The 24,856-nt window shown below is 35.5% G+C and overlaps 1 protein-coding gene across 5 annotated transcripts in view; it reads right to left on the bottom strand.

Moving 5' to 3' along the window:
• Positions 1–24,856, bottom strand: part of ZEB1 (zinc finger E-box binding homeobox 1) — a 200,938-nt gene that overhangs the window by 108,746 nt on the left and 67,336 nt on the right. Inside the window, exon 4 of one of the 5 annotated variants that reach the window (XR_007456545.1) lies at positions 14,189–14,208. The exons of 3 other annotated variants lie outside the window; for them this stretch is intronic. The gene's annotated coding sequence lies outside the window, so the exon portion shown is untranslated. Of the gene's footprint in view, positions 1–14,188; positions 14,209–20,599; positions 20,619–24,856 lie in introns of those variants that run through there. One more of the 5 variants, XR_007456544.1, reaches the window with a different exon arrangement.

Here is a 24,856-nt window from a genome sequence, read left to right as displayed (position 1 = left end):
TAGTTAACATTTCTAGCAACTCACAAAATCACCATTTCTTTTTTGTGGGGGAGGGTATTTAAGATTTACTCTCATAGCAACTTTACATAATGCCGTATTGTTAACTATAGTCACCATGCTGTCTCTTAGCTCCCCAGAACTTAATCATATAACTGGAGGTTTGTACCTTCTGACCAATATCTGCCCATTTCCCCCATCCCTCAGCTCCTGCCAACCACTTTTCCACTGACTGTTTCTATGAGTTCTAATTTTTTAGATTCCACATATAAGTGAAATCATACAGTATTTTTCTTCTTCTGACTCATTTCACTTGGCATAATGCTTTCAAGGTCCATCCATGTTATCACAAATGGCAGAATTTCCTTCTCTTTTATGGCTGAATAATATTCAACTGTGTGCACGTGTGTGTGTGTGCGCACGTGCATGCACACGCATATCACATCTTCTTTATTTATCCATTGATGGGTGCTCAGGTTGTTTCCGTATTTTGGCTATTGTGAATAGTGCTGACCACGGGAGTATGATATCTCTTGAAAGTCCTTATTTTATTTCCTTTGGATATATACCCAGAAGTGGGATTGCTGGGCCATTAAATTGCCCTAATTCTAATTCTTTGAGGAACCTCCATAGTTTTCCATAGTGATTGTTCCAGTGTGCATTCCCATAGGATTTTTAACACTATGTTGCTGGTTGTGGTGAGAAAGGGCATCCTTACCTTCTTCTGAATCTTAGAGTAAAAAGCTTCCCAATTTTTTCTGATTATGATGTCAGATGTGTAGTTCTCATATGTGGTCTTTATCGTATTTAAGTATGTTCCTTTTGTGTCTATTTTGTTGAGACGTTTATAAAAAAGATATGAATGCTTTTTCTACATCTATTGAGATTATCACGTGGTTTTTCTGACTTCCATTCTATTAATGTAGGGTACTACACTGATTGATTTTCATAGGTTGAATCATCCTTGCATCCTAAGGGTAAATCCCACTTGGTTATGCTGTATGATCCTTTTAACAGGTTGCTACTAGTATTTTATTGAGGATTTTTGCATCTATGTTCATCAGAGATATTAAACTGCAGTTTTCTTTTCTTGTGTTGTCTTTGGCTTTGGAATAAGGGTAAAGTTACTCTCAAAATGAGTTTAAAAGTATTCCATCTACTTTAGTTTTTTGGAAGAGCTGAAGAAGGATTGATATTAGTTCATCTTTGAATGTCTGTTAGAATTCCCCCAATGAAGTCATCTGGTCCTGGGCCTTTCTTTGTGGAAAGGTTTTTTATTACTTATTTAACCTCTTTGTTATAGGTCTAGGCAGACTTTCCATTTCTTCTTGATTCAGTCTTCTTGATTAGTCTTTAGGAATTTATTGATTTATTCTAGGTTGTCATGTAATTGTCTTAATGGGCTCTTATGATCCTTTTTGTTTCTGTGTCATTTGCTGTAATGTCTCCTCTTTCACTTTTGAGTTTGAGTCTTCTCTCTCCTAAACGAAAGGTGTGTCAACTTTGTTTATCTTTTCAAAAAACCAATTCTTAGTTTTGTTGATTCTTTTTTTCAGGAGAGAGTGAGCACGATTTGGGGAAAGGGGCAGAGAGAGAGACAGTCTTAAGCAGGCTCCAGCTCAGGGCAGAGCCCAAAGCAGACTCAATTCTAGGATCCTGGGATCATGACCTGAGCTGAAATCAAGTGTTGGATGTTCAACCTACTGAGTAACACAGGCGCCCCAGTTTTGCTGAAATTGTAGTGTTTTTCTATTCTCTATTTCTGCTCTAATATTTATTTCATTCCTTTGCTAATTTTGGGTGCAGTTTTTTCTTTAGTTCCTTGAGTTGTATGTAATGATAGGTTGTTTGGGATCTTTCTTCTTTTTTAATCGTGGGCATTTTTTGCTATAAACTTCCCTCTTAGTATTGCTTTTGTTGCATCCCAGGTTTTGTTAAATTGTATTTTCACTTTCTTTTTTTGTCTCAAGTTAGCTTTAAAATTCCCTTTATATTTTTTCTTTCACTCAATGGTTGTTCAAGAGTATGTTCAGTTTCTAATTGTGAATTTTTCTATTTTCTGTTATTGACTTCTAGATTCATTCCACTGTGTGTCTGAGAAGATATGATTTCATTTTTCTTTAATTTGTTAAGATGTGTTTTGTACCTAACATGTGATCTATCCTGGAGAATGTTCCTTGAGCACTTGAGAAGAATGTATATTCTGCTACTATTTGGTGGAAAGTTTTGTGTATGTCTGTTAGATTCATTTGGGCTATAGTGTTGTTTTAGTCAATTGTTCCTTATTGATTTTCTGCCTGGATATTCTTTCATTATTGAAAGTGCAATACTGAAGTCCTCTACTATTATTCTATTGCTATCAATTTTTCCCTTCAGATCTGTCAATATCTGTTTTTATATATTTAGGGGTTCTGATGTTGGATGTGTATCTATCTGCTATACCTTCCCTTTATCATTATATAATGACCTTCTTTGCCTCTAGTGAAAATTTCTGACTTATAGTCTGTTTTGTCTGATATACATATTGCCAACTCTGGTGTGTTTTAGGTTACTGTTTACATAGAATATCCTTTTCTGTCCCTTTACTTTCAGCCTATGTGTTTTTATACCTAAAGTGAGTATCTTGTAGTCAGCTTATCACTAGATTTAGTTTTTAAATTTTTCTTTCTTTTAAAAAAATTCAGTCACTCTCTTTTCGTTGGGGAATTTAATTCATTTATACTTCAAATAATTATTGATAAAGACTTGACTATCTCCATTTTGTTAACGTTTTTCTGTTTTTCAGTTACTTTTATTCCCTTCCTTCTGTCATCTTTTATAATTTTTTTGTAGTGATTTGGTTTGATTCCTTTCTCTTTTACCCACCTACCATAAGTTTTTCCTTTGTGGTTACCATGAGGTTCACATAAAGCTTCTTTTATTTATGACTATCTATTTTAATTTGATAACAATTTAAGTTCAACTGCATACAAAAACTTTATTTTACCCCTCACAAACTATGTGTTCTTGAAGTCAGAGTTTACTTATTTTAATACTGTGAATCTGTTATTCAACTTTTGTCATTACAGTTATTCTTAATACTTTTAATTTTATATTAGTTACAGATAATTTGCACACCATCATTGGAGTGTTATGTTATTCTGCATTTGCCTATATATTTACCTTTCCTAGTGAAACTTATACTTTAATACATTTTAATATTGCTGATTAGCATGTTCCAATTCCCCCTGAAGAACTCCCTTAAGGATTTCTTGCAAAGTAGGCCCACGGGTGATAAACTGTCTTCAGTTTTTATTTGTATGGAAAAGACTTTATTTCCTCTTTACTTTAAAACTTTGCTGGGTACAACACCCTTGATTGGAAGTTTTGTCTTTTAGTACTTTGAATTATAACATCCCACTCTTTCCTGGCCTGTAAGGTTTTTATTAAGAAATTCACTGAGGGGCACCTGGGTGGCTCAGGTGGCTAAGCATCTGACCCTGGCTTAGGTCATGATCTCGCGGTTCAGGGGTTCAAGCCCTGTGTCGAGCTCTGTGCTGACAGCTCAGAGCCTGGAGCCTGCTTCAGATTCTGTGTCTCCCTCTCTCTCTGCCCCGCCCCCAGTCACACTCTTGTCTCTCTCAAAAATAAACATTAAAAAAAATAATAAAAAAAAGAAATCCACTGACAGTCATATGGGGGCTCCCTTGTATTTGATGGGTCACTTTTTCTTGCTCCTCTCAAAAGTCTCCCTTTGTCTTTGACTTTTGAGTTTAAGTCTAGTGTTTCTTGGTGTAGACCTCTTTATGTTCAGTCTATTTGGGGTCCTATGGGCTCTATGAGTCTGGATATCTATTTCCCTCCCCAGATTTGGAAAGTTCTGTCATTATTTCTTCAAATAAGCTCTTCACCTTTCTCTGTCTCTTCTCCTTCCAAGTCTCCCATAATATGTATACTGATTCATTTAATAGTGTTTGATAAATTCTGTAGGCTTTTTTTCATTCTTTTTCATTCTTTCTTTTCCTCTGACTAGACAATTCAAAATTACCTGTCTTTATATTCATTCTTTCTTCTGCTTGATCAAGTCTGTTGCTGAAACTCTACATTGTATTTCCAGTCCTGGCATTGCATGTTTGAGCTCCAGAATTTCTTTTTTTAATACTTACCTTGTCGAACTTCTCTTTTTGTTTTTGTATTATTTGCCTGATTTCAGTAAATTGTTTACTTATCTGTTTTCACTTGTGGCTTGCAGAGCATCTTTAGAACAGTTATTTTGAATTCTTTCTTAGGCAATTTATGGATTTCCATTTATTTGGGGGTACGTTATTGGAAGTTTACTGTGTTTGTTTGCTGGTGCCATGGTTTCCTGATTTTTGGTGTTCCCTGTTTCCTTGCACTGATGTCTGTGCATGTGAACAAGTAGTCATGTCTTCCAGATTTTAGAAGCTGGCTTCCGTAAGGAATGACCTTCACCTGTAGGGTGGAGCTGAGGGGAGGTGCGTGGGTGCCACTTAAAGGGTGTGTGTAAGTACACTGATGCACCAGGTCTTGTTATTCATGGAGCACCAAGTGCAGGAGTGGACAGCAGCTCCAGGTGTCAGGAGGGACCCAGTGGCATAGCAACTAGGGTCCGTGACATCATTCTCTGCATGGTCCTGGGAAGCAACAACTGAGGGGTTTACCAGTGGCTGAGAGGGCTGGTGGGGTCCTCAGCAATGCCTCCAGGTCCAAGGGTGAGTGTCCTTAGGCTGGTTCTGAGTATGTGTGTGGTGGTGGGGGCTAGCTACAGGCATGCATGGGCAGTAAGGACAAGGCCAGTTGTGTGCAGTTGTTCTGCTGTGGGGGTCATCTCTCAGAATGCATTCAGTAGTGGATCTAGGTTGGTGGCAGGAACTGAATGCAGCCATAGGGGGGCATACGCGTGGTGGTGGCCTCTAAGCACTTATGTGGGGGCAGTGCCAGCAGAGTGTTTAAACGTGCAGCTGTGGGGGTTGACAACTAGTGCATGCATGGCAGTGGAAACCCAGACTGACAGTGGTAGCTGGGCAATGGAGGCTAGAGGCTAGGTTGCATGTGATAGCATAGGTTATTTCGTTTTGTATTATAGTAGTGAAATATAAAAATCAAAATGCTCAACATATTTAATTATACCAATTTCAGCTTAGAAGTCTACATCACAAAAAGATAGATATTAAGACATCACTTATAAATATACTTAAAAACTAAATTTGTCTCCCCTCCCCCAAATATATTAAATATTAAATTACAGCCAATGAAAAACAAGAGTATTTAGTCAAGGTAGTCTTTATAACTATGAGTTTTGTTTCATAACTATGTGTTAACAGTGAACAATACTTCATATTTAAAATCTGAGGGGAAAAAAAAACTCCTCAGATAATCATACTTCTGCATAGGACATAAACTATAGCAGAGGATTTAATTTCAAACATTTCAACACATTTTTATACCAGCAATTAGGTAGAGTAGACCAGTAAGACATTAGCATTTACATCTAAGATTTGTAGAAATAATTCCAGCGCTGATTAACAATTAGATATCTCATATTCTGAAGCACTCTTAAATTTCTGAGTGTCAACTTGGGTGGCTCTTAAAACACTGAATAATTCTGAATAACTTTTTTGTTACTGTTCACAGTTGAAGAGAAATGAACATTTATCGCTAATAATGATTTATAAAGGGTTTGGCAACAAAATAACCAATCAATTGTGTTTTTAAATTATCTTTCAGGAGGGAAAAAAGGCAACAAATATCTAAAATACAGGTTTTACGTTCAAATGTACTTTTCACCTTTCTATACTAAGAATCACTCAAACTGTACTTACAAAATTGCCAAAGTATGTCAAGGTACCGAGTAAACAGTAAACGGCTCTGTTGATGTCAGACATGAATTATGTAAATGGAAAATAACTGATGATACAAGCAAGTCCAGAAAGACAGGATGCGTTTTTTTAATTAAAAAAAAGTTTTAAGTACAGGAGAAATATTAACAATACACAAGAAGACATTATTTAAAAGAGACGTAATGCTACCACCCATAATGACTACTCCCTCCCTGAGGGATGATGAGAGCGTCCTTTGTCTATACTGGCAGCGGTACAGATATACCAGTATTCGTAGTAGCAGCAACAACAGCAGTCAGCAGTATTAAGTTATTCTTGCTTAACTTATACAACATATAGAAACATTATTAGCATTACTTCTCAGAAATGTAATTTGTTTTATACACATGTATCATGCCAGTGGTTCTTAAGAATTTTTGACATTTAGATTTCTAGAATTAAAGGAGCAAAATCAAAACAAATATGTTTTTATAGGACTATACTATTTTTTTCACAGACATCTTGTTCACCCTTTTGAACAGTTAATTATATTGGAAACATAGATAGACTTCAGGACATTGCATTTCACCATCAGCAATGCCTACCAGGTCAAAGGTCTTTGTAAAATAAGGATGATGGAGGTAGACAAAGGGGGTAGTAAAATGATTTTGAATGAAAAACAATATATAACTGATTAAACACTTGGATTGGGTGAAACCTAGGATTCCTGTTTCTCAACACTATTGTTTGAATAAAGTTCATCCACTCAATGTTAAGTTTCAGTTTCAATCTTTCAAGAACGGTTAAACATCGCAAAGTATGAACAATGCTTCTATCATTCTTTTGGTGGTGTTCCTTATTTAATATATCCAAAGATCCAGTCAACAATGCTACTATTTATATCAAGCGAGGACTGAATTTTACTTTGCTGGGGTGTCTTGAAACACAGAAGGGAGATAGTTATGACAGGTAAAGGCCTGGTATACACAGCATGAAGTGTCTGATACAACACCACACATGTCAAGGATATCATGATTAGATTATCTAAAATGAGTTATTATAGGTAGCAATGTGAAAACATTAAATCACAACCTCTAAAATCATACAGTTACTGACAGAGATATGGAATGAGAGAGGTTGCCTTAGTTTGAGAAGCAAGTAATTTCATAACTAAACTGAGAACTATGTAAAATGTGTCTCATACAGCAACCCCTCTAATTTTCAAGCTTATTTTAAAATAATTATGATTTTATGAGTTGTTTGCAAGACCATGCTATATTTGGTTATGCCCCAATTAACCTTTTAAGACAACAAAACAACTAAGGTAGAAACACTCAATAGCCCTATCTAATGAGAACAAATTTATACATAATGCACTGTATAAATACAAACCAAAATTTGGGCAAACACCACAGTTCATGAAAAATTTTTCCCTGAATTACTGTATTCCCCTTCCAGTAGAGTTATTATTACCAGTTGGGAAGAGGAGAAAAACAAGTAACATTTGTTGTACTAAAGCTCAACTGTTATGTGCCATGCACTACGCTGGGTGCTTTCAAATATTGACTCATGTAATTTTGCAAGTGGCGATAAAATTTATTAGCCCCAGGTTACATCTCAAAAAACTGAGGCACAGAGATATTATGCACTTGAAAAAAATTACATCTAGGATGGAAAGGTAGAGAAAGGAGAAAATAAAAATGATGGCCACAAAAGGCACTTTGGGAGGGGGTAGGGCTTTGTCAGGAGACTTCAGGGGGTGAGCATGTGGCAATGGACCAGCTTTCATGAAACAGCAGACAACCAAAAGAGCTGTTTTAGGGACAGCTGGAAACACACACTGGCACAGGGAAGAAGGTATTTTATCTTTTTATGTTTATGAACATCAAGTTTATTTTAATTGCCATAAAATTGTGAAAATGTTCTATCTACAAAATTATTATTATTATTTTTTAATATATGAAATTTATTGTCAAATTGGTTTCCATACAACACCCAGTGCTCATCCCAAAAGGTGCCCTCCTCAATACCCATCACCCACCCTCCCCTCCCTCCCACCCCCCATCAACCCTCAGTTTGTTCTCAGTTTTTAACAGTCTCGATCTACAAAATTAAAATGTAACCAAATCTCATTTATTTTTTTTAATTTTTAAATTTTCTTTAAAAACTTTTAAAGTTTATTTTATTTGCTTTGAAAGAAGGAGTGAATGAACCAGCTGGGGAGGGGCAGAGAGAGGGGGACAGAGAGAGAATCCCAAGCAGGCTCCACACTGCCAGTGCAGAGCCCTAGGTGGGGCTCAAACCCATGAACCGTGAGATTATGACCTGAACCAAAACCAAGAGTCAAAGGCTTAAGTGACTGAACCACCGAGGCACCCCACCAAATCTCAATTTTAAAGATACGAACCAGAAGTAGAATAGAATCAGAAGTTTTATAGGTAGCCTTAATAAGAGACTAGATTTCTTTGCCTTCAAACTTTATTCTGGAAAAAAAGCCCACTGAAATGCCTATCAGTGAACAACTGAGCACACCGGCTTCACTCTGCATCAACTTTATCCTTATGCCTTCTTTGTCCCTTTCTCCTTTCTTTGGATAAATATGTTCAGTCCTTTTGCCCAATAGGTTTTTCTATTTCTACACCACCCCCAAGACTATAGCCTCTGATTCCTAAAGTCAGGGCTTCCCTAACTCTGTATCTGGCACCACACATTCCCTTCCTTTTTTAAACTGCAGCTTGTCAAAAGTAATTTCTCCCATCATCCACATAACGAAAATTCTACCTCTTGTGTAAAGCTTTTTTAGACTAAAGAAAAAGATGCATTTTTTTTTTGCTAGACTATTTCAGAAGAAACAAGGGTTTATTATCTGTGAAGTCCAAAAAGCATTTACCACGTTATCAATATATTCTTTGCCTCATGCTATTTGTTCAGTTGCTTACATGTCTTCTAAGGGGCTGTGTTGACATTGTATATTTTAGGCTTCTGATAAGTAGACATTATATTTAACTTCATTTTTTTATGGTTATGACCTTACATAATGTCATGCAAAACTAGATGCAGAACTAATGCTTCTAATATAGTTTATGTTCCATGCAATGTTATAATTCTGGATAAAAATAAATGAAATAGGGGCATCCTGGTGGCTCAGTTAATCGACTGACTCTTGATTATGACTCAGGTTATGATCTTATGATGGTAAGATGGAGTCCCACATCGGGGCTCTGTGCTGGGCACATGGAGCCTGCTTGGGATTCTCTCTCTCCCTCTCTCTCTCTGCCCCTCCCCTCCTTGCATGCTTCCATCTCTCTTAAAAATATGAAATAAAAACCATTTTTATCCATAACTTAGACTCTATGGCTATTAAAAAATATTAACTATACGACTCTCTAAAAATGTCCTCTTGCAACAGGAGAAACTATAGGGTAAGTCAGCTGGCTTTGGCGTTCTCTGTTATACTTCCAGGATATAGAAGAGTTTCAACACCCTTGCTAGGCTGACGGTACTCCAGCTTAAACCTTTAGCCTGGTGCTTCCTGATAGCTCTCTTCCGAAATACTTTACAAATACAGGAGGTTAAAATATTTCCGACTGAGGACAAGGAATCCTTAAATTTATATAAGAAAGTGTCTTAAAGAAACTAATTTTTCCATTTTAAAGCAGAAATTTCACAGTAGTCATCTTATAATGGAAATTTTGGTATTCCCCCCTTCTCTAATTTTAAAATGTTCAATCTCTGTTACATTGCTAGGTAATTTATAAAAGTGGGCACAAACTTTCACTAAATTAGCCAAGAAACCAGTGGTGTTGTTATATCTCCACACTCCTATCTTTTTCACAGTTTTACTCCTAAAAGAGTAGAGTCTCATTCTAGATCATGTGGTTTAAATATAATGACTTTTGGATGAGATCTGTGAAGTAGAATTAAATTTAGGCAATCCCTTCCCCCAACCATTTTTTTCACAGTTTATTAGAATAAAAGAACTCTTTCTTAAGTGAAAGAATATAAAAAAAGTTTGGCTTTGTTTTAGCTTTGTTATGCACCAAATGATATTGAGGTACCTAAGCAAGGAGGAGATCTGGTAAAAGAGTCTTGGTGTGATAGAAACAATAAATGAGTATATGTAACCATTGAATAAAAGAAAGAAATCAACAGGCCTCCTTAAAAACTCCTTAAAATCTGTTTGGGATTTTGAATTTCTAAATTTTAATTTCCAAAATTTTTTAAAAATAAACTTCACAGTTATTGTAAAGAAACAATTACCATGTTAGATATAATAACAATATTAGGGGGGCATAATGACCAAATAATAAAGTACTATACTGAATATAAAGCATCAGGCTCTACGGGTGAAGAAAACACTACTGTGGTTTGCATAAACATGTAGTAGGTTAATTCAGGAATAGAATCCTGTACTTCCAACTGTTTTTATGTCTCAAACTATATATGCTATATATTTACTTGATAAAGTCTCTATTAGAAGTTATATTATATCTTGGATATACACAAACCTGCACACACATACACACACACACACACACACACATATATTTTTTTTTAGGTAGGTGTGTGCAGGTATGTGTATACACACACACACACACACACACATATATATGTATGTATATATACATATATATACATACATATATATATATGTATGTATATATACATATATATATATATTTTTTTTTTTTTTTTTTAAGTAGGCTTCACCCCCAGTGTGGAGCCCAATGTGGGGCTTGAACTCATGACCCTAAGATCAAGACTTGAGCTGAGATCATGAGTTGGACGCTTAACCTACTGAGCCACCCAGGTGCCCTTCTTTGATATTTTTATAAAAAATTTTAATAAACTCCTATTTCCCCTTAGCTAATCCTTTGGTAAGTGAATACATACGTGCATACATACAAAATCACTTTCAAATTAGGCTAATATTCCACAATATTTCATGGTCTATAAGTCATACTTTAAAAATAATTCCCACTCTGGCTATACTGGGAAAAGGAATAAAGAACCAAGGAGACAGAAGAAATCTCTGCTTCCTTTTCTCCTCTGTCGTTTATTGTCTGCACAGTTATATCATTTGGATCCAGTGAGAAATGAAAATGTAGGGAGGACCCCTGTTTGCAAATTATTAAAAATGTAAAGATGGTAATAGCAAAGCATTAAACTGAGTGCTGCTAAGTCCTGTGTGACTACCCAAATCACATGCCAATGAAGCTATCCTGCTCTTTTCCCTGTGGCCTTGACTTTGTTTCACACCCTCACCCACTCTTTTGTTGGAGACTTAGTTCCTCTAAAGTCAGCCACATTTGCCTTCACCTCTTAGCCACTACACAGCTTACTGGCAGAGACCACATTCCCTCTCTGATAATGCCACTATCTTCAAATTGAAATAATAAAAGGAGAGACGCATCTGAGTATGATAAAAGGCAAGGTCCTTAGTTTAGCACAATACCTCTCAATGGTCTTTGAATTATTTTAATTGTAACCTAGTCCTTATAGGATAAGAACAGTATATAATAAACCCACAAAAGGATCAACTTGCTAGAAAACTATACAAACGCAAAGTGCAAACTAACATATGAAAGCGAGCAGAAGTAAACTTAAATATACCAAATATGTTGTGCGTGTGTGTTTTTTAACAAAGATAAAAAATTCTCTCAAGTAGGAGGTATGCATTTGGCTTTTACCCTATCATCAGTTAAGAAGATTTTTGAATATGACTTCAAGGCTACAAAGTGGGCAACTTTTTAGTAAATGAATACTTGCTTGTACAGGTAAGTGCTGTATATACATGGGTAAGTAAAAAATGTACAAAGGCAGATAGGCAGAAGCTTGAATTTTTTATTAACAAATAATCATTTATTTATTCTTTTTGAAACAAGAAGGAGAATCACTATAATGAAACAAACTTTAGGAAGAGTAAAAAACAAAAAGATATCTAGAAAACGATATCTAGCAATCAGAGAAGCAATGATTGATTTTATTAAGATACAGTCTTCAAATATAATTGCAATCATACATTAATTTATTTCAAACACATTGTTCCTGCTCTTAAAAAGAGTATGATTTACTTTTATATGTCCAGAAAGATAATACAGTGAATCTTTTGTAACTTAAGCAAAAATTTAATAAATATAGGCCGGTCTGTTCATAGTCAACACTTACACAGCTTATCCGTTTACAAACTATGTTGAATTTTCAGCAGCAATGTGCCTTTCATATTTTCTCCATCTATTTTAAAAGGTGTTATTATTTCAAAAAAAAAGGTTTCTGCAAAAACATGACAGTTTTACCATATTATTAACATCATGTTTTATATGTAGATGTTAAGAAATACCTACTTTTAAGGTATTTTTGAAACATTTAAATAAAGTTTATAAAAGCTAAATATAAAATATAAGTGATATATTTAATAAACCATCTTGCATACCCACAATATCAGATATCTTTTAAAGGAAGTAGTTTGAACAAGATTCTATAAGATGTTGTTTCTATTATTTTGTCAGGTCTAGCTAGCAGATTAGTAGTATCAAGTCTCTTATTTTTGAAAATTTTTTTTCATATTTGTCTCAAATATTTCTATTTTTAAATTCAAGACATAGGAGGGAAAGTCATCGAATTTTACACAAATAGTTCTTCTCTAAAGAAAGGAGTGATTTCTGAGTTTAAATAGAAGTTAGTTCCAACTGCCTGGAACAAGGTCATTTTTTGCCTCTATGCTAGAACCCAGTGAAAAAGAGTCACAATATTACCTTTAATGCATGCAATTCAAACATTACTAATTTTTAATTGGTTGGAGGAGGGGTCAAATAAAGCTACCTAGTTATTAAATGTAGTGGTTCACAAATTATGGTCCCTGGAATAACAACATCAGCTCCATCTGGGAACTTGTTAGAAATTTCTTGGAAATTCTGGGGCTCCTGCCCAGACCTGCTAAATCAGAAACAATGGGAAAAGGGTCTACCAATCTTTGTTTAAACAAGTCCTCTACATGATTCTGATTCAGCTTAAGAACCAGTGGCTTAAGAGACTCTTAAAAACTGAGAATAAACTGAGGGTTGATGGGGAGTTGGAGGGAGGGGGAAAGTGGGTGATGGGCATTGAGGAGGGCACCTGTTGGGATGAGGACTGGGTGTTGTATGGAAACCAATTTGACAATAAATTTCATATTAAAAAAAAAAAAGAACCAGTGGCTTAATAGGTCTTCAAAACATATCAGAAGGTATTTGAAATAAAACTGTCCAAATTTCACGTATTTTTTTACTTATAAAGTACCTCTAGACCAAATGAATAGTTTAAGTGAAGCTCATAAGAAACACAAATCAATTTTACAAATATATTAAATCTTTTTAGCAATAATACAATCAAACCATATGAGAGAGAAATTATGATCAAATGTAATGTCTTGGTCAACAACAGGTTAAAAAGAACCACTAAAAAAGCTGTAAGTAATTACCGTATAAATCATCTTAGGAATTAAGAAATCATAAGTACACAACAACTACCGAGCTCACACCAGGTACAAAATGCAACATAAAAGAGAGAAAACTACCCACTCCTTAAGGACACTGGGTCTGAAGTAAGCTATAGTAAGACAGTTTCATCAATTCCAATATAAAAATGTCCATCAACGGATGAATAAAGAAATTGTGGTTTATATACACAATGGAATACTACGTGGCAATGAGAAAGAACGAAATATGGCCTTTTGTAGCAACGTGGATGGAACTGGAGAGTGTGATGCTAAGTGAAATAAGCCATACAGAGAAAGACAGATACCATATGGTTTCACTCTTATGTGGATCCTGAGAAACGTAACAGAAACCCATGGGGGAGGGGAAGAAAAAAAAAAAAAAAAAGAGGTTAGAGTGGGAGACAGCCAAAGCATAAGAGACTGTTAAAAACTGAGAACAAACTGAGGGTTGATGGGGGGGGGGAGGGAGGGGAGGGTGGGTGATGGGTACTGAGGAGGGCACCTTTTGGGATGAGCACTGGGTGTTGTATGGAAACCAATTTGACAATAAATTTCATATATTAAAAAAAAAAAAACCACATCCACACAACATAAAAAAATAAATAAATAAATAAATAAAGTTAGTCTGTTTTAAGCGGTAAAAAAAAAAAAATAAAAAAAAATAAAATAAAACAGGTCCTCTGATAACATACCATCTGGAATTAATAATATTTGCATCTCTTATTTTTTGGGAGATTTTTCATTACTAATTCGATTTGTATACTGGTTATGGGTCTGTTCAAATTTCTTATTTCTTCCTGTTTCAGTTTTGGTAGTTGGTATGTTTCTAGGAATTTGTCCATTTCTTCCAGATTGTCATTTTATTGGCATGTAATTGCTCCACTGCTGGTGGGCATGCAAACTGGTGCGGCCACTCTGGAAAACAGTATGGAGGTTCCTCAAAAAGTAAAAATAGAACTATGAGCCAGCAATTGTACCACTAGGTATTTATCCAAAGGATACAGGTGTGCCGTTCCAAAGGGGCACATGCACCCCCATGTTTATAGCAGCACTATCAACAATAGCCAAAGTATGGAAAGAGCCCAAATGTCCATCGATGGATGAATGGATAAAGAAGATGTGGTGTGTGTATATATATATATATATATGTATATATATATACACACATACATACATACATATATATACATACGTATATATACATATGTATATGTATATACATACATATATATGTATATATGTACATATGTATATGTATATACATACATATGTACATATATACATATATGTATACATATATATGCATATATATACATATATACATATATACATATGTATATACATATATATACACACATATATATGTATGTATGTGTGTATATATATACACACACACACACACAATGGAGTATTACTCTGCAATCAAAAAGAATGAACTCTTGCCATTTCCAACTGTGTGGATGGAACTGGAGGGCATTATGCTAAGCAAAATTAGTCAGAGAAAGACAAATATCATATGACTTCACTCGTATGAGGACTTTAAGATACAAAACAGATGAACATAAGGGAAGGGAAGCAAAAGTAATATAAAAACAGGGAGGGGGGACAAAACATAAGAGACTTTTAAATGTGGAGAACAGAGGGTTGCTGGAGGGGTTGTGGGAGGGGGATGGGCTAAGTGGCATTAAGGAATCTACTCCTGAAATCATTGTTGCACTATATGCTACCCAATTTGAATGTAAATTTAAAAAAAATTAAATAAAAAACACTGAATTAAAAAAAGATTTGCATCTCTATGCTTCTTTAGTATTCAACATGTCTTTTCTCTTAAAGGTAAATAATCTTTCTGCTCCTGTCATAAAATATATATTCCAAGTTTTAGGGTCTTTTAAAAATTTTCTTCTGATTTTTCACCTTTTCCTATTTTGCCTTCCTGACTAACATCCTTCTTGATAAACCGTAAAGTCATTCTCATCCATCTCTTCTTAGTTTTGAAGCTCATGATGTGTCTGTATGAACCCTGTTCCCTCACTTAACAACTTTTCCTTTTTCCACATATATTTGAATAAAGAACGTTCTAGGCTTCCTTTAAAAAGTATAAATCAAGGGGCACTTGGGTGGTTCAGCTGGTTAAGCGCCTGACTCTTGATTTCGGCTCAGGTCATGATCTCGCAGTCATGGGATCAAGCCCCAAGTCAGGCTCTGCACTGACAGTGTGGATCCTGCTTGTGATTCTCTCTCTCTCTGTGCCCCTCCCCTGCTCTCTCTCTCTCAAAATAAATAAGCTTTTTTAAAAAAAAGTATAAATCAAGCCAATGAAGCACATCTACTTTTTTTAGATCCTTGAACAAATAAAATTCCTGAAAGAGGCCATTGAGAACCCCAAGAACGTTCCTCCAGTTAAATACCCAGGGCAGTTCATCTGGCTCTAGCATTAGAAATAATAAATCTGCATATAGTGTGGCAATAGTCTGTATAGCATTATAAAATATAACCCATTATCTTTAAGGAAAAGAAAATTAGCTTTCCTGATTCCTATCACAAAACATTTTGCATTGTATGTCCCAAACCCCCCAAAAAGTATACTTCTAGTGATTTTACTGAACTATTGTCTCAATCTAACAAGTGTTCTTACAAGACAGGCATTTAAAGGAAACAAACACTTCTTTAAAAAGAAACATTATTCCATCTGAGACTTGAACATGCTAAAGCTGTAGAATAAGAACTTTTAACATAATTCTTTAGTTTTGACAAGTCATTTAAAGCTGCCAAAAAGCTGAGTATTAGAAATGCCAAGGTCTCATCCCCCACCCCCACAAACACATATGATCCTAATTACAGGACAGGAATACAGAGTAAGTATTTTATATAGGTAATATTTTGAAAAAGTATTAACTAATCAGTACATACTATAACAACAATAGCTGTTACTGATAATTGATAAAGGTCACTGTTTACTGAGTATCAGGCTCTATACTTAGTACTTTATAAATATTCTCTCTAATCCTCATAACAACTCTGCAAACTCAATGTTACTATTCCAATTTTACATGGAAAGAAGCTAAATCACCCTGTAAAATCAAGCTTTTCATTTCAACTTGTCTAAGGCAACACAGCTAGTACAGTAACACTGATAACTGAACCCAAGCAGACTAATTCCGAAGTCTGGTCTTTTCTGCTATGTGATAATCGCTTCCCCTAGATTATACTTACTATACTTATTTTACATATGTACTTACATGATGCTATATTTAACTGCATTACTTTTTTTCTGATTCATTTACTGGGATTTCTGGTAGTGAATAACAGTAAGAGCCCCAAAAGTATGTCTTAAAGAAAATTCCAGGGTGCTTTCTCTAAGTCTGGCCTTAATCCAATCTTCCTTGTTCTAAATTTTGATCTATGAGAAGTTGCTTCTGGCTGAGAAAGATAAAATGAAATGGCAGTTCTGCACTTCCTGTGTCAAGTCAAGTGTTTCAGTATTCAGGAAAGTTTAATCTCCAACAGACTCCGGATTGAGCATTTCATGCTCTTTTCATTATAAACCAAAGCTTTTATGAAAGGTCACTAGAAAGCAATCAGAAGAAATAATAATGAAGTTCAAAAGAAACAAGAGGCACAGCAATCGTCCCAAAGTTGGGAGAGACTTCAGCAATCACTTAGTAGTCCAGTACGTGTTTGCAGATGGGAGAACTGAAAGCTTGAGAAATAAATGGCTGTCCAGGGTCCCATTAGATTAATCAAACTTTCCTGACACTCAGTCCAGTGCTGAGTTCATAACTGCAAGAATACCCTCTCTTTGCACTCACAGAGTTCTTCCTGATCCTCTATTCTTTTCTTAGGATCATTATTCTTTAGCTACTCCAGATACTTCAGAGAAATCTTGGACAAATGTTTATTATATTTATTGGAAAACAAATTTTACTGCTCACATGTGTACTTTCTTCTCCATTCTTACTACCATGCTGGATGGCAACCTCGAAAAGGAGAATGGTTTATTTATAATGAACATCAGCAATATGGTCTGTTATCAGTTGTTTAAAAAGACAAAAATGGAGACGATAGTGAAACACAGAAAATGGATGTCGTAGTTAAGAATCAAAATTAAAGACATATTATGATTATAATTATTTAAAATAGTTATGCATGTAGTCAAGACAGAAAATATGGACATTTGGAAACAATAATTATTTGGTGGTTTATAATGGTTTATTTTAAAAAGTTATCTTAAAAAGGAATAACCTTGGGGCACTGGAATGGCCCAGTCAGTTCAGTGTGCAACTTTGGCTCAGGTCATGATCTCACAGTTTGTGAGTTTGAGCCCCACATTGGGCTCACTGCTGTCGGCAGAGTCCTCTTTGGATCCTCTGTCCCCTCCTCTCTCGGCCCCTCCCCTGCTTGTGTTATTTCAAAAATAAATAAATATTTTTAAAAATTAGTATTCATCTTAAGCTTTTTGAAGCTTGCAAACCTATAAAACAAGGGCCTGGAATTAACAACTAAAAAAAACTAAACTAACTAAACTAAACTAAAACTAAACTAAATTAACAACTAAAAAAAACACAGAAAAACAAAAAAACCTCCTACATTGCACTAAATCACCAATGCTTTTAAAAACAGAAAGATTCTAAGAAATTTCCACATTGTAGTATACTCAAATGGTCGTATTCAATTTCAAACAGTACTTATTTTTTTTAGCATTCTACACTTATAAAGTTAGATAGGTAAATACTTTGAACAAGGATTTGTTCAAAGAAGCAAGTTCTGTATGTTACAGTATCAGTATACATGGTCATATTTCTAACGCCTGCTGTCTACTGAAACGTTTGACCACTTATTAAATGATCCAAGGGCTCTCAAAATCCCTGAATTAGTTTTAAATTTTTTGTGTTGACTATTTTCTACTACATTCATTCATTCAACAAATATTAATTGAGTGAATAACATGAGCCAGGCACTATACTTCTGTGTGCTGAGGACAGAGAAGTGAACAAAGTAAACACAGCCTTTGCCCTTTCATTTTAGAGAAATGCGGAAGAAAATAATAGAAAAAGTAAGTAAAATACGAGGATGGTAGATGGCAATAAGGCTTACAAGAAAAGAAACACAAAGGAGGAAGGAGAATTAGGGTGGAGTGGGGGAATTTTGCAATTTTAGATTGAGTGGCTAAGGAAAGCCTAAGGAAAATAAAAATCCCAAACTGATGAAGGAATGAGCCATGGAGAAGTGTTACGGGCAGAGAAAATAGCCAGTGCAAATCTTCCAAAGCAAGAACTTGCCTGACACATTCCAAGAACAGCAAAGAGGTAAATACGACTAGAGAAAAGTGAGTCGGACAGAAGAGCAAAGTGAGTAGGGGGAGAAAAATAGCTGGTATCTGGGAATAACAGGGGTCCAGAGGATAGAGCCATGGTAGACCATTTCTTGGACTCTGGCTTTTATTGACTGAAATGAGAAGTTGATGGAGGGTTTCCCTCAAGGAGTGACATAATAAGACCTATATTTTAATGTAATTATTCTACATGCTGTATTAAGAACTGATTGAAGTAAATCAAGGGCAAAGACAGGAAGACCAATCATAGGAGGCTTTTGTAAGAATATGGACAAGATGTAAAGATGACTTTGATCATAGATATAGCAGTGGAAATGGTGATCAGTACTGAATTCGGAGTATATATTAGGGGCACACACAAGAGAATATGATGACAGAGATGTGCGGATTTATCAGACATGGATGAAAGAAAGCTACAAATCAAGGATGACATCAAGGTTGATCAAAAGAACACAACTGCAATTTACTGAGATGGGGAAAACTTGGGAGGAAGTTTTGGTGGGGGCAGAGAAGATAAGAAATTCAGTTTACTACATTACATTTTGAGAACATTAACCTCTGCTCATCAGCAAATGGATGGTCGTTTATAAAATTTCTTTTATGTTTATTTATTTTTGAGAGAGAGAGAGAGAGAGAGGGAGGGAGGGAATGAGCCTGGGAGAGCAGAGAGAGGGAAGACAGAATCAGAAGCAGGCTCCAGGCTCTGAGCTGTCAGCACAGAGCCCGATGCAGGGCTGGAACTCAGAGCACTACCAATTCTATCAATTTAGAGGTTGGAAAGTAGGGATCAGCAGAAGAGACTGAAAGTAGCAACCGGAGAAGTAGGAAGAAAAATTAGGAAAGTGGAAAAACTGAAAGCCAAATAAAGTGTTCAATGCTGCTGCCAGGTAGGTTGAGTAAGAGGAGGACAGAGAAGTGACCAGCACAGGGGTCAGTAACGGGCAATTTTGGTACAGTGGCAGGGGTTACAGAAAACGAACTCAGAGCACAGACAACTCTTTCAAAGAGATGAGCTGTACACAGTAAGAGAGAGAGAAGTGGAAACAAGAACTTTTTTAAAAAATGGGAGAAAAAAATCCAGTATTATTTGTATATTGATGAAAAAGATCTAGTAGTGAAGGAAAAATTAATAATGCAGGAGAAAGAAATCAGAATTGCCCTATTGTTTTGAGACTCATTTAACTATGATATATAATAATTTTCCATTAATAATATTTCAATATTTATCTAAAAGAATCACAGTATCTCATACATTAGTAATAATATAATTAAAAAATCAAAAATATATTTAACAGTTCCAAAAATAAGTATAAATATTGAATAAACCAATGAATAATATATTTTTTAGCAACCTCCTTGCTCAACACTTTATCAGTTAAATGTGTATTTTCTTTTGCCTTTTTACAATATACTTGCTTTAGGTAAGTGGTATCTTCAAAAGTAAGGATTATATTTTTATGCTAAAGATCGTATTTTGAGATCTATCAACTGATCTGTATAGTGGTTACTGCACTATTCATTCAAAGAACAAAATCTCCTTTTATATTCACACAGTCCTCTGAAATGGATTACTAAATCCACATTTTATTCATATACTTTCACTGCAGAATTCAGTAAGCTGAACTATTAGCTGAATACCCTATATGAAAAATAAAATTATTTTACCTAATCAACTTTGCTTGAATTACACAAATATATGCCCAATTCCAAAAATATCCACATGTATTTGGAAGAGCTTAAAAACGGAACTACTTTTACACCAAGGGTTGGCAAGAAAACCAAAGGCCAAATAGTAAATACCTTAGGCTTTGAGGGCTACATACAGTCTCTGTTGAGTCGTCTTCTTCTTTGTCACAATCCTAGTCCTTCACAATCCTTTTTGTTAATGATTTTAAAATGTAAGAAGAATTCTTAGCTTGCAGGCCATATAAAAACAGGCCAAGGACTAGACTTGGCCCATGGGTTATAATTCGTTGACTCCTGCTTTAAACTGCTGTATAAAAGATTAGATATGATCCAGGTGAGTCATATCTCAGGATTAAAGTTGGACATTTATTTAAAGTGCTTTATATTCTGTAGAAAGGAGATATATATTTTTTTCCAAAAATAAGAAAGTTTTTCTTGAAATAGCAGGCTTAGCAATATGCTTATATCTAAAAAAAACAAGTTAGTTCTTTTACTGAAAACCATGAAATATGTAAAGTAGCCACCATCTCTATTATGTAATCAATCCAAGTGATACACTTTTTAATCCAATTCTGCAACTTAATCCAACTTTGCAATCCAATTGAAACTATTTATCTCTTAAATACTGTACCAGTAAACAGTGAAAGAAAAATATCCAATAACATTTAATGTTTTCATTTCCCTATTGTTATTTCTTATATTAAAAATATGTATATACAAAGCAGTTAGATTAAAAAGATTTTAAGTCAGGAGAGCAAATTCTTTTCTACTGTCAGACCCTTTCAGATTCTGATAAAGGTAATGGACCCTTCCTCCAGAAAAGGGATACATCCAAATTCTGTCTTAATTTTAGAAAGATCCAGACTCCCTGAAGCCAAGCCATAGATCCCAGATGAAGATTCTCTGAAGTTTTTTTTAACATTTATTCATTTTTGAAAGGCAGAGAGAGACAGAGCATGAAAGGGGGAGGGGCATAGAGAAAGGGAGACACAGAAATAGAAGCGGGCTCTGGGCTCCGGGCTCCGGGCTGTCAGCACAGAGCCCGATGTGGGGCTCGAACTCATGGACCACGAGCCACCCAGGTGCCCCAAGATTCTCTCAACTTTTTAAAAGCACAATCACTTTGCTCCTGCAGGTAATCTCACATCAGGTTTCTAAAAAGATAAAAATCTAAGTAATTACCACATGATGACAAGTGAAAACTAAATAATTACCAAGTAATGACAAATAAAAGTATACTTACATATAATCTAAAAATCAAGACAAGAATCCATGCTTGGTAAAGTTTCAATGAAACTTTTCTGTCCACACACCAGCTTGTGTTCTCTTCTCCTGCAGTCTGACCAGTTTCTCACTGGGCCCAATATATGTCATATCTGTTTCTGCACTTTTCTCATGATAGCACCCTTCCCTGCAGTGCTCTTTGCCATACCTGTTCAAATCCTACTTACCCATCAGGACCCAAATTAAATTCTACCACCTCTGTCATTTTTCCTAGTAGATCACAGCCTGTATCTTCTTTCCCCTGAATTCACTGCTTTTACAACACTATTCAGGTAATCTGATAATAATTTGTATGATCACAATGATTTGTATGTTCTGAGGCTCCCAACTACAGTGCCAATAAAAACAGGCACAAACACTTCTTTGCATCATTACCCTAGGCCACAAAACTATTACAAATATGGAATATACTTCATAAATGTATGCTGAATGAGTGAATTAAATTCAGTAGTTTCAGAAAGTACTGGTTTGGTTTCACTATGTAAATGTTCATTTGGCAAAAATTTGAAAACAAACAAACCAAACACACACACACACACACATACTCTCTCTCTCTCTCTCTCTCTCTCTCCCCCCACCCCCTCTCCAGGAAATGAAATGGAGGAATTTAATTTTAAGAACTGTACTACCTGGTCAGTGACAGAACCTAAAGCTAGGTAAAACTCTGTAAACTGAAAATCATGACCATGACTACTTACTGGTTTTTTTCATGGACATGATAAAATGCCTTGATTTTAGTTCAAATTTTGTGGGCTAAATACAACATTAAATCATAAATGACTGGTGTAAACTGGGTAAACTACCAAGTCTATTAAGTATTCCACTAGTGCCAGCATTTGCTTAATTCAGTGTCATACCTATTATTCCTCTTCCCATAAAATTTCCCATGGGCGAAAACAGTCCCAGGCAGCACTGTTAAAGGAGGCAGAGTTCCTCATTCATAGTTCCTATTCGACCCCGTTGGGATTCCATCCCTTTAAGATCAGGGGCTTTTATCCTACTCCCTAACACCCAGGGTTCTCTCTATGGCTCCCTGCCTAGGCTCCAACTCAGGCTTCAGGTTCTACCTCATTCTTATGTTTCTTTCCTTTCCCCTACCAAAATTTAATGAACATTTATTTCAGTCACTTTAAGTCTTGCCAAGTAAGTAGGTGGATCATTTCATATAATTAAACTCACTTTACAGTGTGGCTATTGTGCACTAATCCAAGACTGTAAGGACTGAAACACATTTTTTAAAGTATGAAGGCATCACGATGTATATGGGAAGGTGCAATTCTGCATGCATATTAAGTCAGCAGTACTTTAGGGGAAATACACTATATAGGAAAATATATGAAAAGAATAACACTTGATGAAACCACTCCTACAAACATTAGGAAGAGCATCTGATGAGATTTATAGGTGAAGAAGAGATAGGTTTACAACCCTCCCCAGGTAGAACTCTGTTAGCACACTGTTATTAATGAATGTCAAGTCATGCATTCATTCAGTTAGTAAACAGTTCTTTAGTTGCACAAATTGTGCAATGCTTCACAGGTACCTCAAACATACTGGATGCTAAATTCATTATCCCCCTCTATCACTAAAACTCATACAACAATCCATCCCTTTCCAGTGTTTGGACTTAAAGGGCACCACCATCCACTTCTGATCAAGCCAGAAACCTATGGGTTATCCTTGGTGCCTTTGTATTCCTCATCCCCTCATCTAATTAATCACCATGCCCTATAAATTCTAACTCATAAATCTCTAATATGCCCACTTCTATTCATCCTCACTTGTCACCACACTAGCTCAAACCCCATTATCTCTCCCCCGGACTTAACTGTGAAACTTGCTGACTTCACATTTTTCTATCCTGCACTGGGCAGGTATAACAAATCTCATGGTACATTCATATGATACAACATACAGCCATGAGACTGATCAGCAACCATAATCAACAATATGGGTGACTCTCAAAATCAGAATGTTGTGTCTGCCTTCTTTCATTCATATGAAATGAGCATATACTCGAGTCCCCATTTACATAAAGTACAATATAAGCGATAGCATCTATGCAGTTAAAGAAGTCAGGTGAGAGGTGTCCTCGGTGGGTGGGGGGCAAGACTGACTGGAAGGAAAGATGAAAGGGAATTTCTGGGATGCTGATGATGTTCTGTTTCTTCTTCTGGGTGATGGTCACATAGGTTATATACTTATGCTCAAGAAAAGCTGTGTTATCAGGCTTTCATAATAAGTTTTAGAAAAAATAAAATATGATGTTCAATGTCTTCCCACTGCTCTTGCTAAAGCCCAAAGGCCAAGTATCTTTAAAGATACTTTTCTATACAGTCTCGTCTCTCCCTCTCTCTAGAAGTCTTTTGTCTTCAGTGTGTCTTGTTTATTTCTTCCTTCAGGGCTTTCACATATGCTTATTCTGCCTTCTCATTTTCTCTCACTAACTCCTAATAATGCCTCTGGTTCAGTTAAAATTTCATTTTGGCAAAGAAGTCTTCTCGGGAGCCTTGGATTAGGTTAGAATCCCCTCTATCCTCCCTCTATACCACTCCATCACACATCTTTAGTAAACTGTAGATACTATGAGCACAGAAAATGTTTTATTTACCATTCTATTCTCAAGTTCTCTATATATTTGATGACTGATTGAATCCATTTATTTCCTACATAAGAACATGGAGGGCAGTTGCCATTTATTTACCATTCTATTCTCAAGTTCTCTATGTATTTGATGACTGATTAAATACATTTATTTCCTACATAAGAACATGGAGGGCAGTTGCGGCAAAGTTTCAAAGTCTACATACTACAGTATAAAGAGTGAAACGGCTAAAAGAGTTTTTGATATATGAACTGAAAATAAAGAGTTAAATGCTAAATTGTTTATACTCAGAAAGATATAAGCATGCATGTAGGCACACAGAGAGAAGTCACTTTTAACAGTTCTGGTTTCTTTGAAACTACTATTATTTTATAAATAAATAAATAAATAAATAAATAGATAATCTATGTTAATAAAATTGATCATCAATAATTTCTACTGATCTATGTTCAGATGTTGATTCAATTTTTTTAATGTTTATTTATTTTTGAGAGAGAGAGAGACAGAGTGTGAACAGGGGAAGGGCAGAGAAAGAGGGAGATACAAAATCTGAACCAGGCTCCAGGCTCTGAGTTGTCAGCACAGAGCCCGACACAGGGTTTGAACTCATGAACCATTGATATCATGACCTGAGCTGAAGTTGGACGCTTAAGTGA

This window comes from Panthera uncia, chromosome B4 (assembly GCF_023721935.1).
Source record: "Panthera uncia isolate 11264 chromosome B4, Puncia_PCG_1.0, whole genome shotgun sequence".
Lineage (NCBI taxonomy): Eukaryota > Metazoa > Chordata > Mammalia > Carnivora > Felidae > Panthera > Panthera uncia.
The sequence above is the reverse complement of the archived record's forward strand: the minus strand, read 5'-3'. Positions and strand labels throughout refer to the sequence as shown.